We start from the raw sequence: 17348 nt of genomic DNA on the forward strand, positions 1-17348 counted from the left end.
CATGGTCAGGTGATCAAAATTCAGATGCTGGTTCATCTTTACGACAGTCACAGTGACCCAGGGTCATGTGATCCCCTTTTGCGACCTTCCAACTATGAACTGGAAGAAGACTCCTGCGAGTCCCTTGGACTGCAAGGCGATCAAACTGGTCAGTCCTAGAGGAGATCAACCCTGACTGCTCTTTAGAAGGCCAGATCCTGAAGCTGAAACTCAAATACTTTGGCCACCTAATGAGAAGGAAGGACTCACTGGAGAAGAGCCTCATGCTGAGAAAGGTTGAAGGCAAGAGAAGAAGGGGACGACAGAGAATGAGGTGGCTGGATGGAGTCACTGAAGCAGTAGGCGTGAGCTTAAATGGACTCCAGAAGATGGTAGAGGACAGGAAGGCCTGGAGGAACGTTGTCCATAGGGTCGCGATGGGTCGGACACGACTTCGCAACTAACAACAACAACAACAACAAGCAAAGCCAATGGGGAGGCCGGATTCAATTAACAACCATGTTACTAATTTAACACCTGCAGTGATTCACTTAACAACCATGAAAAGAAAAGTCATAAAACAGGGCAAAACTCACTTAACAAATGTCTCGCTTAGCAACATAAATGTTGGGTTCAATTGTGGTCATAAGTTGAGGTCTAGCTATATTCCATCCGGTAATGTCCAGCTATATACAATAGGTATCGTTTCGGTTCTTAAAGGTTGGACTATCAATGAAGATGTTCTTGGGTTGGCAGAAACCAAGAAGTCATTCTCTTGCTGCAGTTCAGTTTCCTAGACCTAGCCCAGGAGTGGGGAACCTTGGCTCTTTTATGACTTGCGGATTTCAACTTCCAGAATTCTTGAGTCAGCATGGCTGGTTCGGGAATTCTGGGTATTGAAGTCCACAAGTCATAAAAGAGCCGAGGTTGCCCAGCCCTGACCTAGACGATGTGCTCCAACAGTATAATCATAGCAATAATATTGGTGCGAAGGAATAAGCAAACATAAACATGCAATTAAGCTTTCAGTGATACCAATACTGACAAAGCACACAGAAGTAATAGTTAGCCTTTCAAATAGCCCATATGTCTTTTAAGATTAAAATTCACAACAGGAATAACAAGTGAAATTTGTGTGGGAATTTGTGTTCAAAATGAAATGACTGGGGAAAATTTGACCAGATTGTTCCCTTTCTTGTCTTTGCCGGGAAAAAAACAAAACAAACCAATTAATGCAAGCCATAGCTCAAACCAAATCCAGTCTTGGCTTTTCCAATATTCCATAATTAATATCCATGACAAATCTTCAATTCTGGAACGCCTTAATAAATTCCAGTTATTATCATCATTGTTGTATCCTATCTATCCCTGACAAGCAGGAATGAAGGCAAATATACATGTCCCAGGATAATGTTGCAGGATCCAATCAGAGATTTAGTCTTCCGAGCTGGAGCCCATCCTCCGGGAACTTCTCTCTACCAGAGTGTGTGTTTTGAGCTATTCTGTGCAGTAGGATTTATATGGTCCCTGTTGTGTGTGGCTTTTTAGATGTGGATTGGGGTGTTGATGGCTGGCTATTAACTCATTAGCTGTTGTTTCCTTGTGCTACCAAGCCTTCACCTCCTCAGTACTTGATAAGCTGGTAGTAAATCAGCACTCCTGATTGACTGATGAATGTCCCGTTTCCCAGGCTTCAGTCACTTCCCTGGCTGTTTTGTGCCTGCTCATCCAACAATCTTAGCAGCAAAATTGAATATATATCCTTGTTTATTGCAGTGTGAGCTACCAATGAGTTTGGGTCGCCTCATCTGATCGCTTGATTGTTTTCTTGCAATCTGGTGGTTAGTATTTCCCTATCTGTCCTACGTAGTCATAGGGGCAATCCATGCAGGGGGTCCAGGAGATTACACTGGAAGTATCTTCTACCTCAGGATTTCTTTTGAAGTCATATGGACAATTCATTTCAAGCAAAATGTAGCAAGACTCAGAAAAATTCGGTACATGCTTAAGTCCTCAAACTGCATTTCTAGCAGATGCAACAGCAATGCAACAGAGTGAAGGGCACAGACAGGAGAATGGTGGACCAGGTACAGAAAGAAGGGTTGAACCCCACGAGAGAATATGAAATAATGGGACTCCATTTTGCATTGACTCAGCTGCTTGGTTTCTTTAATTTTACATCCCCCCCGCCCAAATATCCATGTCCATACTTTAATGTTGCTGGCTGAGTGCATATTGTGATGGAAGTGTGCTGCTGCTTTTCTTGACTTGAGTATAGGGGATGCGTCTTGGCGCTAAACCCCCTGGGGGCAGGAGATCTGTGTTCCTGAGCCCAGAAAGAGACTGGCGCATCAGGCAAGGAGAATGCAGCCTGCTTTTGATTCTGAAGAACAGCTGCCCAGAGTCTCTACTTGCATCTCCTGGGAGAACAGGAGGTCCAAAGCTCTGAATAAGAAAGCAGTTTTGGTGTGGTGAGGCTCAGTTTTATCCAGAGGTTGCTCAAGAGAGAGAACCTGGTCTAAAAGCAAAGCTATGGCTGAGCTTGGTGAAGGTTGACCAGTTGCACCAGCTTTCTCCAGATCACCACCCTGGGGGGTATCTAAGACTACCGTTCCCATCAATCCCACTTCCCTATAGAGGAAACAAGGGCCCTGCCAGTGCAATCAATCAATGAGATGAAACCCTGGTGGCGTGTGTCTGTGTGTCTGTGTGTGTGTTTGTAGGAATGAGATGCAGCCATCACAAACTGTTATGAATCTAATGGCTTTTCTACAGCGATCTAATCTGAGTTGAGCCAAGAGCCAAGTGCCTTGTGTAATCTGTGGACTCTCTCTCTCTCTCTCTCTCTCTCTCTCTGTGTGTGTGTGTGCATGTGCATGCATTTGTGTATGTGTGAAAATCAAGGTGGCAGCTCAGTGGTGCAATTGAACCTTCATCCTTTGATACATGCATTGCTGCACAAAGCAATATAAATTGCAATTTTGGATAATTGTTCTCATCACAACTGAATGGATGCATTGATGGAGTCAGCAATTTGAGACAGATGCACCTTTACATTTTAAATCATTTTAGGGGTGGGGTTTTTTTGCAATGAGAAGCCATTTTAAAATACTTTTATTAGATTATGATGGTAACTATGACAAATAAAATCTATCATCCTCTTTATCGAAAAGGGACGCCTTGCAGCACAACATTTTAGATGCAACAACAGTGTTTCCAACCCCGTTCCTGTCTGCCACAAAAGCTTTCTATGATATTTGAGATGCGTGTCAGCATTTAGGAGTGAGATGGAGGATTTCTAGATGGCAAAACGGACACTGTGTTCAGGAGGGTAAACATATTTGTGTGGAAGTATTAGTTGGTGAGACACGTCAGCCATTTCTTCCTTTTTCAATAAAACTCTGAATCTGAATATCACCATTGTCTTTATTCTAAGGATAAACTTATGTAATCTTGTATGAGAAATATGAGAAAAAGAAAAATCCATACAGGTCATCCTCCCTTACAACCACAGTTGTGATAGGAACTTCCATTGCTTAAGCCAGACATGTCAAACACAAGGCCCGGGGGCCGGATCCGGCCCACGAAGTGGTTTCATGTGGCCCCCGAAGCCATCCTGGAAACAGTGAGGGAACGGCCCCCACTGCCTTGGCCCTGGCCCAGAGACCCTCCTTCTGCCAGAGACCCTCAGATCTGTCCCACTCCTGCCCAGGCCCCCATAGGCACCCTTGATGCGAAGGATGTAGAGCTGGCCACGCCCACCCAGTAGGCCATATGCACTCTAGCCACGCCCACCCAGTAGGCCACGCCCACCCAAGTGAGGGCAACCGCAATGCTGATGCGGCCCTCAATGAAATTGAGTTTGACACCCCTGTTAAACAATGTGTTCATTAAGTGAGTCATCATGCAATTGCATCCCATTTTACAACCTTTTGCATTATAGTTGTTAAGTGACTCGTGTGCTTGTTAAGCAAATCTGGCTTCCCCACTGATTTTGCTTGTCGGAAGCCCCTGAGAAGGTTGCAAATGCCAATCACGTAACCCTGGGATGCTGCAACTGTTGCAAATGTGAGCCAGTTTTCAAGCCCCCAGGTCACAATCATGTGACTGCAGGGACGCAGCGATGGGTGTAAATGCAAGGACCTGTTGTAACTCACTTTTTCAGTGCCTCCATAACTTCGAACAGTCACTAAACGAATGGCCGCAAGTTATGGACTACCAGTAAAACATTATTAAAAAAAACCTACTCAATGCAAATTTAAGCAACACTGGCTTTTATATACACCACCTTCATTCATTTATTCATTCATTTATATTGCATATTTCTAGACCACCCACTGGGCAGTGTACAATCTAGAATAGAATAGAATAGAATAGAATAGAATAGAATAGAATAGAATAGAATAGAATAGAATAGAATAGAATAGAATAGAATAGAATAGAATAGAATAGAATAGAATAGAATAGAATAGAATAGAATAGAATAGAATTGGAAGGGGCCGTGGAGGTCTTCTAGTCCAGCCCCCTGCTCAAGCAGGAGAACCTATACCATCTCGGACAAGTGACCATCCAGTCTCTTCTTCAAAACCTCCACGATTTCTGACAGCAAGCTGTTCCATTGGTTAATTGTCCTCACTGTTAGGAAGTTTCTTGTTAATTCCAGGTTGCTTCTCTCCTTGGTCAGTTTCCAGCCATTGTTTCTTGTCCTGAAGAATAATTTGACTCCCTCTTCTTTGTGGCAGCCCCTCAAATACTGGAAGACTGCTATCATGTCATTCCTATTTCTTCTTATAAAATTAACAATAACATGTTAATATTAATTTAGGGTTAAACATTTAAAACATTGCTGTATGATTACAGCATTGTAACATTTCAAAGAAATAAAAAATCCCAAGATGGTCATTTAACATTGGTTAATCGAGGCGGAGGGAGGGCACTAGCCAGCCCCATGATTGCATGGACCTTTGTGCCCCCTACTCAAGGCCATGGAGTCAGGGTTTGACCCCTTCATGGAAGGCCAGGAGAGTGGGGGTCCACCCCTGCCCCCCACCGGTGGGAAGGATGCTCCATAATGCAGTGGCAGCGGCAGAGAAGGTTTTCTTGCTAGACCCAGACAGTCAAAATATTACACAGCAAGGCAAAAGTAAATATTTGGAATATAAATGGGAACCAAGAATTGACTATTGTAAAAAACTGAAATCGGAAGCACAACAAAATATCAAAAGTCTATTAAAAATTACTTTGTTTTTTTGTGGTTAAATTATCATCAGTGATAAACTGAGCCCTTACTATATACAATCTTGGTAAATCCTTTGTCCGCTTGCTGATGATATACAGTATTTCTGTATCATCTATTTTCCTTTTGATTGTTCATTTGCTCTTCTTTCCTCCTTCTTCTCCTTCTTCTTTTAAAAATGATTAATACATAAATAAATACTACTTGATTTCAAATTTCCTCCCTTCTCCCTGATAATTACAATCAGCATGTTTACAAACATTCAAAATTATTTCTGATTGCAGTCCTTGTGTTAATAGTTTCCCCCCTTAAAAACCACGCTCTCTAGGTTCATTGTATGATGTGTGATACACAGGAAGCTTTTCCAGCTTAAACTTGGTCAAGATTCTCTTCTGAGTGTGGACTTTTAATTTTGCCTCTGCTGCATATTCCCAGTTGGCTGGTATTTTTACCCCAGGCTGGTATTTTTAACAAAATATTTCTTTTAATGTTTGTCTTTGTGGCCATCAGTTTATATCTCAATATATTGTAATGTTCTTTTTAATTCATGTCTTCTGGAAGAAATCCTAATTATATATAAAAAATGGAAGATTCAATTCAAACTTTGTTTTTCAGAGATCTTTAATTGTGTATTTTTGAGTTGTCTTCTTTTTACATGACCACATATAATGAAATGTTCTTTCCATAACACAACATTTGTAACATCTTTTATTATACAGTTTATTTATTTTTTGTCATTACTGAGAGAGTTGTGTACCATCTGTAAACATTTCATACCAATTTTGTCTTAAAATGTAGCTTGAGGTAAATTTTATTGATTTTTTTTCCTTCCGTAATTCTTCCCATTGTTGTATTGCAATTATTTCTTTTAGATTTTGCATCCACTTGTGATTTTTTTACTCTCTATCTCTGTCAAGTTTTAATAGCAATTTATATATACATCCTAGTAGATGGCTGAGATTCTGTATGGGTTTCATTTTCTGAATTTCCCTTAAAGCTCTCTTTCTTTCTTAAGATCACTTTTTTTCCCTCCATCAATTTGTGAAGACGTCAACAGTGCTAAATTTTGAGATTAACCAGGTAATTGTTGCTGTGTCTTTAATTGACTTCTGGAATTTGAATAGACCATATCTGCATATATAATTGTTCTTTTCTTTGGGCATTTTTTTGGGGTCCTATGAATGTGATTATCTGGAGGATCACAGTGAGGTTAAAAAAAAATCAAGATGGCAGCTTCAACCCTACAATCAAAGACCAAACCCTTTCTTACAGGTTGTGAAGCCCTTAAAAAGGGGCGGAGCTTCAACAGCATAGCTGCAGCTACCATCTTGATTTTTTTGGCCCTCTGTCCAAAAATATGCTCCAAGATGGGTGGACTTCAACTCCCAGAATTCTGGGAATTGAACTCCACCCATCTTAAAGTTGCCAAGTTTGAGAAATGCTAACCTAGAAGAACAACAGCATGCAAAACAGGAACATTACCACAACACATGTAGAGCTAAATATAGAGTAAATCAGCCCCATTTAACCTCACACAACAGGAGTTGTTCTTTTCATTTTCTCAATCCACCAGTTCCAAAAACATCCCTGATTTTTCAAGCTGTTGAGTCTTCCATTATTTTCTGTCTCCAGCTTCAGTGCGAATGAACACCAGAGCAGCAGGTGGTGGAAACACTTGCAGAGGATTAAGTTGGTCATGAAAAACTGGCATTTTTTAAAATGGGTGCTGTAAATGCTTTTCCTTTTATGACTGTTCCTCATAGATACCAAAGTGCAACTCTATAGGATGGTGAGGGATTGGGAAGAGAAGAGCCACAGAAACGGTAAGGGGCTTGAAGATGAAGTCTTCTGCAGAACAATTGGAAGGAACTGGGTGTGTTTGAGGTAGAGAGAAGATGTCAACACCCCTCCGCCCTGTGCGCTCCCACAGAGAGGGCCTCCTCAGGGTGCCACCGCTCAAGGAATGTCGGCTGGTGGCCCCCAGGGGGAGGGCATTCTCAGTGGGTGCGCCAGCCCTCTGGAACTGCTTGCCAACTGAAATCCGGATGGCCCCCGACCTCCGCACCTTCCGGCGCGACTTAAAAACTTACCTGTTCCAGCAGCCCGGCCTGGCCTGATAGCTCTAATTGGGGTCCCAGTTTGTTTTGACTATTGTTTTTCAGTATTGTTTCAATCTGTATACCTACCTTACTCTGTACACCGCCCCGAGTCCCTCGGGAGAAGGGCGGTTTATAAAAACAAACAAACAAACAAACAAACAAACAAACAAACAAACAAATAAATAAATAAATAAATAAATAAATAAATAGTGGGGACACACAATCTTCATCTTCCAACATATGAAGGAATGTCCTAAGGATAAGGATTTATTCTCCCAAGCACCCAAGGGTAGAATGAGAACCAGTGGGTGGAAGCTTTGCACAAATAGATCCGATCTCATAATAAGCAGGAATTTCTTGACCATGAGTGTTTGTGAAGCCTCTCAACAGCCTGCTTCCTGGAGTCATGGAAGGTCCATCACTGGAGATTTTCAAACAAAAGTTGGACAACCATTTTGGAGGTCTGGGATGGTCTAAGGGTTCATGGGCAGAAGCTCAATTAGAGAGCTCCAGAGTCTCTTTCTATGATTCTCACTAGAGGTAGTCCTCAACAGTCATTTAATAACCATTTGAAGTTACAATGGTGCTGCATGAAGGGACATGGCTTCTCCCTGAAATTATGGCCATTGCAGTGCACCTGGATCATAAGAACAAAGTTAGATCGCTTGCCAACCAGCTAATATTTACGACCATTGCAGTGTTACAAGACACACAATTATCATTTGTGACCTGCCCAGCTGGCTTCTGACAAGCAAGTCAATGGAGGAAGCCAGCAGGGAATGTCATAAGGTGCAGTCATGTGATGTCTTGCTTAGTGACCTAACTGTTTAATGACAACTTTTCTGGTCTCAAGTGTGGTCCTACTTTATGAACTACTTGTGGCAGCAATTCTGCTTAGATTTCAGATCATTGCACCCTGGGCTTGAAGAAGTACAGTAAATGTGATGCTTTGGTCTTTGGAGAAAGCACCTTTTTGACCTGAGCACGCTAACAAGATCAAACCACCAGGCCTTCCCGAATAATTGGGCCTGCCTCTGCCTCCTTGAAGGCATACTGCACTAGCAATAGACAGCATCAGCAGAAATCCTTGGCAGTCCCAATTTTAGCCCTTTTTCACATGACCCTGAGTCCTTGGCTCTCTCAGGCTTGTTCTGGGAACTTGGCGGCTTCCTATGACAGACACGTTCCTTCTCCTAAGCCATAGCACAAGGCAAGGAACCATGCAGCAGTTTCCCCCTGGTTTTTGGAGAGGCATTTTATGCACAGCTTTGATGTTCCTTGGTCAGTTCCTTTGTCCTGCAAGGGTTAACCTAAAGAGTGCCTTATCTTGGGTGCGTGGGGTGGTTGCTGTGATATTTTGGCTCTTTGTCAAGGCCCTTAAAATACACAGCCACCTGTGTTGCCTTGGGTCGAATAGAAATAGAATCATAGGGTTGGTGACTCTTGGTACTATAATCTCCCCGGTGTTATTTTAAAGCAGTGTTTCCTAACCTTGGCCATTTTATGATGTGTGGACTTCAGTTCCCAGAATTCCCCAGACAGCAGGTTGGGAAGTTCTAAAGGGTTTTCTTTGGATTTCAAAATAGTGTGTATTATCACAGTTATATATCTCATCAGTGCTTTTTTTGTAAAAGAAAAAGGTGCCGGAACTCACACATGTCATACAACCCACCTTGCCTACCCTACAAGGTTCCACCCAAAAAAGGTGCCGCAACTCCGTTCTGAGCGTTCTATGACAAAAAAAAGCCCTGTATCTCATACTTTGGGTGTTTATGTTTTGCATCTGGCTGGCTTTAATGGGATTCTTCTGATCTATCGTTTAAAACAGATCTGGGATTTCTTGGGTTGCGCACTCTAAGCACCTTGGGCAGCTCTGCATTCGTGGAAGGCGGCTAAGGAATGAACGAAAAGAAGATCTTCAATAGGGGAGCAGCAAGCAGACCTGAAGCTACTGAGGCATCCTAGAAGACCCAACCTTTCTCAGGCCACCCGTGCTGTGAAATGTACGTTGGTGCAAGAGGGAGGGAGGGAGGGAGGAGAGCTGCACATGAGGCTATTGGTCGGTGTAGCCCCTTGGGCGCTGTGGCTGGTTGAGAACGACGCATCACCACCACCACCGTAGCTCGGTCACTTGATGAGTCCCTGCTCAGAATATCAACTAGGCTGGGGGTGGGGGACCTCCTCCAGCAGCTTGTTAGCAGAGTTGCCTGGACCAATGGCTCCCCGCCTTTCGGCATTCCTCTTTCTGCCTGGCTGCACCGGAGGATGTGCCCAGCCTGATCAATCAGATGGAGTCTCCTCAGGAAAGACGCTGAGAGAGGCCTCTAGACGGTGGCCACTCGGGACCTCCCAAGGCTCTGGATGGTATCACACCCCTCCAGGTTGTGACCACCGATCATCAGTGCAAAGAGGACGTAACTGCCAGTTGTCCTCACTGGCTGCTTGGGAAAGCTGGGTGGCTTTCCCTGCCCCCCCCTCCCCCAGCCATGGTCCCCCAAGAGAAGTAGCAGCATGTCGGTCTTTCCATTTCTGAAAGGAGACCAAAAGGAGAGCAACTGAACCCTGGCTATCTGAAAGTGGTGGAAATCATAGTCGTCTCGGGGCAAGGAAGTTAGACTTCCTGCAACGGGATTGGATTCGATCTGCAGATAGTCCTCGTTTAGCAACTGCATCATTTAGCGACTGTTCACACCTACGATGCGATGAAACAATGACTTTCTGATCAATCTTCGCATTTACAACCTTCGTAGGTCTGACCGACAAAGAAAATCTCAACTTAAGATTGTAAAATTGTGTTTTACTTAGTGATGACTTTGCTTAATGACCGAGTTGATGGTCCCCAATGTGGACTATGTGGATCTAAATGAGGGCTATCTGGATCTAATTCCATTCCAAATTAAAACAATAAAATCAGGGTGTTGACAGGAGAGCATCAAGGGGTACGTAAGTCTTGGATTATAGGATACTAGATGATTGTTAGGCTAGTTTTTGATTCTGTAGAGTTCTTGGTACTCCCTGGGCTTGGATGTTTTTTCTGCAGATGTTTCGTTACCCAAATAGGTAATGAAACATCTGCAGTAGGTAATGCCAGAAGGGAGTGGGGTTTGCTCTCTCTTTATATACAAGTGAATTGCCCTGTCAGTGTTGGTAGGAGTGTCTTTTCTCCTTGATACCTTGATCTTAGCATTAATTCTTGCTTATTTAGGTGTTGATTGCTAGCAAGGAAGCATTCTGATCTTTTTGGTCTCTTTTTAGGATTTTCTTTCTCTTTTGAATGGTGCATAAAATGTGGCTTATCTCTATGTGCAGAATATGTATGCTATGTGCTCCATTCAGGGAAACCAGGGAAGTGCCAACCAGCTTCACTCCCAGCTTAGTTTCTACTCTACTGTCTGGTCAGGATCCCTCAAGGTTGAACACTGACTGATCACAGGTAATCCTTGACTTATGGCCACAACTGGGGGTAGAATTTCCATTGCTAAGCAAGATGGTTGCTAAGTACAGTAAGTGGCGCTTACATTTCACGTCCTTTTTACCATGGTTGTTAAATGAATCACTGCTGTTGTTAAGTGAATCGCATGGTCATTACGCGAATTCAGCTCCTCCCTTTGACTTGGTTTGCCGTAAGCCATCTGGGAAGTTTGCAAATGGCCATCTCGTGACTCCAACATGCTGCAACCACTGTAAACACGTGCCAGTGACCAAGTGCCTAAATGTTGATCACATCACTGTTCTGCAGTGGTAGTTAAGTGCAAGGACCAGTTGTAACTCACTTTTTCCAGTGCTTGTGTAACTTTGAATGGTTGCTAAACAAATGCTTGTAATTCAAGGACTATCTGTACAATAATTAAGACTCAGATGAAGGTGGACTGGCCATTGCATCTTTGCGTTAACCACCCCTTTTAATATTGATGGGGTTGGTTTCTTCCTTCCTCTAAATGGATGCTACAATGATAGTTAAGGCTGAGGATTGATCATCAGCCATTTTTTTCCTCAGTGCTGTTGTAACTTCGAACAGTCACTAAATGAATGGCTGTAAGGCAAGGACTACCTAAGTCCAGAAGTGGTTGTGATTGCATGCAGCTTCCTCACAGCTGGGTCAGAAGAGCAGCAGAACAGTCCAGAGCAGCAGGGCTCAAAGGCCAGGCTGTATGTTGCCATAGGACCTGTTTCAGACCCTCGTTGCTAATGGGTCAACAGCAGGAGGAATCCTATTAAGTTAAGTGTCTGCTTTTGTGTGCTAACACCCAGGGTTACGCCCAGGATCGTGTACTTTGGTAATTAGCACCATGGTGTGAATTGCATTGCAAGACTTCCCATGCAAGTGTGCAGAGAAGAGCAACAAAAATGGGAAGGGGTCTGGAGGCTAAATCCTTTGATGAGCAGTTGAGAGAGCTAGGTATCTCTAGCCCAGTGATGGCGAACCTTTTAGAGTGCCCAAACCGCAACCCAAAACCCACTGGTGTTATCGTCGTCAGGTGCTGGGTGGGCGTGACCCATTGGGTGGGCGTGGCTGTGGTGGTAACGGCAGACTGGGTGGGACTAAAAAGTTCAATCAATCAATTCCAACTTTGCGAGATCTTTTTTTTTCCTGCGAGAAGTTGTAACTGATTGAACTTTTTTTTTTTTGCACACAGAGGCGGAGGCCTAAAGCGAAAAGGTTTTATAAAACCCAGATGAAGGCCTAGGACTGGGGCAATGGCGCGTGTGCCCACAGAGAGGGCTCTGCGTGCCACCTGTGGCATGCGTGCCATAGGTTCGCCACCACGGCTCTAGCCTAACGAAGAGAAAGATTAGGAGGGACATGATAACAGTCTTCCAGTATCTGAGGGGCTGTCACAAAGAAGAGGGGGTTGACTTATACTCCAAAACATCAGAGGGCAGGACAAGAAATAACAGATGGAAGATTATCAAAGAGAAATCCAACCTAGAACTCAGAAGAAATGTCCTGACAGCAAGAACAGTTAATCAGTGGAATGACTTATCTCTGGAAGTTGTGGATGCTGTGTCACTGGAGGCTTTCAAAAATAGATTAGACAACCATTTGACTGGTACAGTATAAGGTCTCTTGCCTTATTCAGCAGAGGTTGGATTAGTAGACTTCGGAGTTCTCTTTTAGCACTATGATCCTATGTTCTCAGTCCCAAACCAGAAACATTTTTGTCATATGGCTTCCAGCAAGACAGGCTGAGGAGAACCTCAACCCCGTTGGAGGTGGAGGATCATTCCCATCTGGCACTGTTTCCTCAAGCCCCCTGAGTAGGACCTGGGTTTTGTGAGGGGCTGCCCTTTCCCTTCAAATATTGCCTGGCTCAAGACAACAAGCAGGCTGTTAAATAGTGGGCTCCGGACCGCATGGCCAAGATGGACGACTCAGGACACCAGGGTTCAGCATTCCAACTCTTTATTGATGTCTCACAGACTGGGCGAACAAAGGGGCAACTGCCCCACTTATATACTTAGCCAGGTATACTTGGAACCAATCCCATTATCTGGATTTCCCGCCAAAAACTACCCTGCCATTCTGGACAGGGCACCCTGCCACCTGGTGGTGTCAGTGGCTTATATCTGTGTAACATCTCCTATATACATAACAGGCCCCACTTCTGTCCCAGGTGGGAAGCAGGAGCATGGGTAATGTGGCAGAGACCTGTTCCTCCCTCTTGGAATGTGCACCATCTTGGCTGCATGAAGACTGGGGGGGCTTCTTGGAGGGCTTCAGAATTGGTTGCAAAACCGCTTGGGAAGCATTGAAGGAACAGATGACTTGAGTTGACATCCCAAAAGATATTGAAGAAAATGCAACTGAAACCTGGATTCCTCCCAGCAATGATTCATTAAATTTACTTTAAAAATCTGCATTGCAAAGATGCGGTAGATAATCCATGGCTTACCACCCTTTCAGTCAGAAAGACAGAAGTAGAATTATGGATTTCTGCCCTGAACAGGCAGCTGGGTCATGTCTGGCTATCCTGGTCGGGTATTTTAAAAAATGGGTGGCCTAATTAGGCACAATTAAGCCAATTGTGCATCTGATGCACAACAGTAATTATGCCGTCTAGAAATGTTCTGCTTCAGAAAAGGGAACAATGTGTAATCAAGACATGGCATGCGCACCATCCATTGCAGTGAGATTTGAGGCGGGGGCTGTGGATGGCATATGGACCCAGTCTGGATCCCACCCAGATGAACGTAGTCGAAAAAAAGGTGAGGGAGGGAAAGAAGAAGAGGAGAGAAAGGAAAATGTTTTTAAGTTGCAGCGTTTAGGAAGATGGCAATAGCAGTGAAAATAAATTTCCCAGCTTCTTCACTGTGTGAATTCTTGGGGAGAACCCTGCTCAGGCAGAATCATTTCCCCACCCCTTGGTCTCAGCCTGGGTCACGGCCACGTCACAGCTCTTCAGCCTGTCCTGCAAAGCGAATCCTTTGCAAAGTAGCCACGGCCACTGGCTGCTGCCTTGAGGAACTCTGCCCTCCTGGTCTAAGAGGAGAGGGGCTCTCTTCCTGAGCTTTGGAGAGGGAGGCAGAGGGGCTGCCAGGGTGCTGGAAAGCCAGCCACCTTGTTCAGGACACCCCCTCCTTTTGACTTGCTTTCCAGAGCCCCGGCAGCCCCTCTGCCTCCCTCTCCAAAGCACAGGAAGAGAGCCCCTCTCCTCTTAGACCAGGAGGGCAGAGTGCCCCAAAGGAGAAGCCAGTGGCCCTGGCTACTTTGCAAAGGATTCGCTTTGCAGGACAGGCTGAAGAGCCTCGACGTGGCCGTGGCCCAGGCTGAGACCAAGGGGTGGGGAGGAACTGCTCCTGGCCAGCTTTCAAGCAGCAACAGTGGAACGAGGGAAAAAAAAGAGACTTTCCCAGCCGGGGAGGAAATGGGGCTGAGAAAGGGAGAGGACAGTGGGACCTTGTTTGGGACGAGATTTTCCCTGTGGGCAAGGGGTCAGAGAGGCAGGCTAACCCAGCGATGGGACAGGGGACTTGGAAAGGGTTGGGGACCCTGCTTCATCTCCGTGCTGGAGAAAGTGTGCTCTGTGTGTGGTTGTGGGCATCCTTCAAGGGATTGGGGGGAGGTAGTGATCAGCTTCCCAGAGGATTGTGAATGCCAAATGGCCATGATTGGTTATGGCTAAGAAGCGTTTCTGGACAGAGTCAACTCCCTGGTCACATTTGCCTCTGATTTAATAAATCCTAGCATTTGTTTAAGATGGGTGGCCTTCCAGACTTCCCCAATCACCTAAGCTTAAGATGGATAGACTTCAGTTCCCAGACTTCCCCAGTCAGCCATGTTGAAGATAGGTAGATGGCTAGCTAGGGAAGTCTGGGAGTTGAAATCCACCCATCTTAAACATGCCAAGGCCGAGAAACACTGCCCTATACAATGGGAAGAGAGGCTGCAATAAATATATTTATTTTGAAGATGCTATGTGCCCGATTGTGATCAGACCTACAACAATTTCTTAACAGGGACATCTGCAAGGGAGGTCAAGAAACTCAAGGTGGTGGCTACAACCCTGTAATCAAAGCCCTGTCCCTTTTTTATGTGCTTTGTTCACACAATTGCAGCCTCCATCTTGACTTTTTTGACCTTCCTTGCAGATGCCTTTACTCCCTAGAAATGTACAAGGGAGGGTTGGTCTCCTGAGGACTGAGGCAGGGTCTCTCTCTTCCAGATATGCATGACACACGCAACGTTAGGACACACGTCGCATTAGTTCACTTCTCTCCTCCATAAGGAGAAAGGACAATGTTTCCTTCTTGCGTTTCCAAAAAGCGGCTCTTAATGCACTTTCCACAGATCACAAAAAGAGGACTTAAAAGGGTGAACAGAGTTGAAGATAAGAGCAGAGCGGTTTCCTTGGGCAGCCAGATGATCCTTGGCTGTATTACCTGAGGAACTGTCTCGTCCCCATCATGTCAGCCCATCCTTCCTGGCCAGCTAAAGAAGGGATGCTGTAGACCCCATCAGTTAAAAGAATTTTGATTGGCAGGATCCAGGAAGAGGGTCTTCACTGCAACCTTCCCCCTTCCACCACCACTTTTTAACGTTTAATGTATTTTATTTATATTTATTTATTGGTATCCTGTCTTAATCTTTACAAGTAACTGAAGGCAGTGAACATAATTTAATGCTCCTTCTTCCTCCTATTTTCTCCACAGCAACCACCCTGTGAGGTATGGTTGGGCTTAGAGAGAAGGACTGCCCCAAAGTCACCTAGTCGGCTTTCAGCTAAAGTGGAACTAGAACTCACAGCCTCCTGGTTTCTAGGTGGGTGCCTTAACCACTAGACCAAAATGGCTCTTTTATTTTATTCCTGTTTTTTGAGGTATTGTATTTTATATAAGGGATGCGGTGGCTCAGTGGGTTAGGACGCTGAGCTTGTCGATCAGAAGGTCGGCAGTTTGCCGGGTCGAATCCCGAGTGCCGCGTAGCAGAGTGAGTGCCTGTTACTCATCCCAGCTTCTGCCAACCTAGCAGTTCAAAAGCACGTAAAAATGCAAGTACAAAAATAGGGACCACTACGGTGGGAAGGTAACAGCGTTCCGTGCGCCTTTGGCATCTAGTCATGCCGGCCACATGACCACGGAGACGTCCTCGGACAAGCGTTGGCTCTTCGGCTTTGAAACGGAGATGAGCACCGGCCCCTAGAGTCGGAAACGACTAGCACGCATGTGCGGGGGAACCTTTACCTTACCTTTTTATTTTATATAGTTTTTGTTTTAAGATACATCACCCAGAGTGTGAGTGAGGAGGGCGGTAACTAAATCCAACCAATAAATAAATAAAAATAAAATCTGCTGCTTGCCCCAGCGTATGGGAGCACCTAGCTCATCTTAGCTGAACCCAAGAAAGCCAAGGGGCATTGGTTTTAGTGAGCCTCTAGGACAGGGGTCTGCAACCTTGACAACTTTAAGACTTGTGGACTTCAGCTCCCAGAATTCCTCAGCCAGCTAGGAGATCCCAGGCTGAGCCGTGGCAACTTATTTCTGTGTTGCTACTGAAGAAAGTGGATTTGTTTAGTGGATCTGTTATGTAGGTCACCTGTCCACCGGGGGGCAGCAGCCAGGGGACCTGATTGGTCAACCTGTCCAGCGGGAACTTGAGGACACCGGGTTGGGTGATACCTGTCTGGCAGGAGATTTGAGAGATCGGGTTGGCTGACTTCAGATGGATGGGAAACATATATAAGAGGGTACCTACGAGATGGGGGCAGTTCTGCCATGTTGTGGTCAATAAAGAAGGATTAATATACGTTGTCTCCGAGTCCCTGTCACATGGCCTTCCGGGCACAACAGGATCCACTAAATCTGCAGAGGTTGAGCTGAGTTCAAGAGAGATTTGATTCAGTGAGTAGTGAATAGGTGCAAAAAACAACAACAACCCACCAAGGCACCAAAGCTCTTTGAGAAACTCCTTCTTGACTTCAAAGGCCCATTTTTACCATTCCTTTGGATCTTTGGGTAAAGGAAGGAAGCAAAAGAGTGGTGTACCAATCGTAAGTGATGAGATAGAAATGGTGAAAGGCAAGTTTTACTTCTGTTAATATCACGGTCCAGGTCATCCAGTCCATCTGGCCAGAGGGAGATCTAGACTAAAAGTGAAGTTCAACACAGAGTACATGAGAGCTCAACTCCTGGCAATTAATTCAAAGACTACCCTCCAACTGTTCGGGCTGTTGCAAGATTCTGAAGGGGTGAAAAGGGCACAAAGAATCTCCTCCTTCACAAGTGTCACTCCCACCCTTGCGCCCGTTGGAAGAGACCCCCGATGCTTGTCTCCAAACCACTGAAGAGATGGTGGTCTCCTGGATTTTGTTTTCCAGGTTGCATCTGAAAGAAAAGGAAAGGTGTGAAGTCGCATTTGAGCCCCATCAAGGTGGGAGGCCCAGCCAGGTTCCCATGGGGTGTGTGCTCAGGTCTCCTCCTGGGGTGAGTGCCAGGCAATTACTTGTGTTTTGTGTTTTGTAAGAGTTGCAGGAAAGGGGTGTGAGACCGTGTGGAAGCCAAGAGAAGCACAACAGAGGAGCCATGAGACACAGAGG

At 45.0% G+C, this 17348-nt stretch overlaps 1 protein-coding gene across 1 annotated transcript in view; it reads right to left on the bottom strand.

Annotated features, from left to right (window-relative positions):
* Positions 1 to 16394: 16394 nt before the first annotated feature.
* Positions 16395 to 17348, bottom strand: part of TMEM39B (transmembrane protein 39B) — a 313404-nt gene continuing 312450 nt past the window's right edge. The window contains exon 10 of the mRNA XM_083369929.1: positions 16395 to 17136. The gene's annotated coding sequence lies outside the window, so the exon portion shown is untranslated. The remainder of the gene's footprint in view (positions 17137 to 17348) is intronic.

The sequence above is a fragment of the Vipera ursinii genome (assembly GCF_947247035.1).
Source record: "Vipera ursinii genome assembly, chromosome: 9".
NCBI classification, from domain to species: domain Eukaryota; kingdom Metazoa; phylum Chordata; class Lepidosauria; order Squamata; family Viperidae; genus Vipera; species Vipera ursinii.